Source organism: Gavialis gangeticus, unplaced genomic scaffold, assembly GCF_001723915.1.
Source record: "Gavialis gangeticus isolate Ggan-Ray unplaced genomic scaffold, GavGan_comp1, whole genome shotgun sequence".
NCBI classification, from domain to species: Eukaryota; Metazoa; Chordata; order Crocodylia; family Gavialidae; genus Gavialis; species Gavialis gangeticus.
The window spans coordinates 9,201,149-9,202,602 of record NW_017729027.1 but is presented as its reverse complement, the minus strand read 5'-3'; the positions used below and the strand labels follow the sequence as shown (position 1 = coordinate 9,202,602).

Sequence of the window (1,454 nt, the reverse complement as noted above, 5' to 3'; positions counted from 1 at the left end):
CGTGAGCTTGGCTCGCCAGCTCCGTGTTGTGCTGACACTTACCTCTGTAATGATTCTTCACCCACAGAGACTAGTCACTCCAGTGTGGTATGGTCAGGGAGAGCCAAGGGCACACACATGCTGCATACTTCAGCATCCAGGCCTGTCTACACTAAATGTATTACTGTACGTTAGCCTAATTTACTTCTCAGTATTGGGTGTGCATCTACATGCTAAAAATGGCTAATTGCTAATTGCAAATGCAAGTATCAAATTTAGTCATGACTGGTTAATGCACAGTAATGCATATGTACGTGTGACCCAGCACTAGACTTAGTGCCACTTGGGGTCTGACCTAAGCCCAGCCCCAAGGCTGGCCACCTCTCCTTCTCCTGAGCTGGGCTGCTCTCTGACAGCCCCTAGATTCAGGGTGTAAAAGCCTGCAACCATTTTGTGCCTTGGGGCACACTGCACAGAAGCCTGCTGGACCTTGTGCGCTCCCTGGGACCAGTGCAGGCCTTCTGTGCCCCCCCGGACAGGCCACAGCCTGCCTCTGCCTGGCCTGTCCCCTTTCCACAGCTGCTGCTTGGCCCAGATTTTGGCACCCCAGACTCAGGCCACACCCCTGCAACTTTCACCAGCAGGTACAGCTTGCCAGAGCCTCAGCCCCACTCTGAACCCTTTGGTGACATCTCACCAAATGAGGGGCCCTCAGGCCTTCAGCACCATGCCCCATCCTTCACCCTGGCTGCTGTATCCACTGGCAACTTGGGGAGACCTGGCCAGTGGTTGCTTCACCATCAGTGCAACCCCAGACCCACCACGAAGAGTGACTGGAAATGTCACCACTGGCCAATGGCAGCACCAGCTCCTTCCCAGGGCCCTGGCCCTGGACAGATGCCAGCACAGATGGTCACCCATGCTAATGGGGAGGCCTACACCTAGCCATCAGCCTTGCCAGCCCCAGATACATGGTAAGTCCCACACTGGAGGGAGGGCCTTCACAGTTCCCACCCCTGTCCCTACCCCTGGGCCTGGCCTCAGCCTCTGCTCCCAGTCTGGCCTGCCTGCACTCCTTTGGCCCCAGGTCACATCCCCCCCTCCCCTACACAGCATGCAGAGAGGTGGGACACAGTTCAGAACTTTATTTAGCAGCCCATGTCCCTGCAGGTGGGCAAGCACAAGCCTCTCAAGGCTTGATGCAGCAAAAATATCCTCCTCCACAGTGGGCAGCAGAGAGGGTAGCACAGCCACAGGTAGCCCTCCAGGTGGTGGCAGAGGTTGTGGGACAGCCCAGGCTTGCCAGCTGTGCCATCATAGCTCAGGGTCCTGAACCAGGAGCATAGATGTACCCAGGGCACCAGAAGGGTCATCAGCAGCAGGGTGTAGTGGCTCAGGCACTCCTCTGCCTGTACAAACAGTTCATTGCACACCTCCTAGGGCAGACACAGCAGGGACATGCTCAAGGCACATTG

General features: G+C 56.7%; 1 long non-coding RNA gene across 1 annotated transcript in view; it reads right to left on the bottom strand.

Moving 5' to 3' along the window:
• The window catches only part of LOC109299844, a 16,671-nt gene that overhangs the window by 6,612 nt on the left and 8,605 nt on the right, over window positions 1–1,454 (bottom strand). Inside the window, exon 2 of the long non-coding RNA XR_002098019.1 lies at window positions 897–901. This is a non-coding gene — a long non-coding RNA (uncharacterized LOC109299844). The remainder of the gene's footprint in view (window positions 1–896; window positions 902–1,454) is intronic.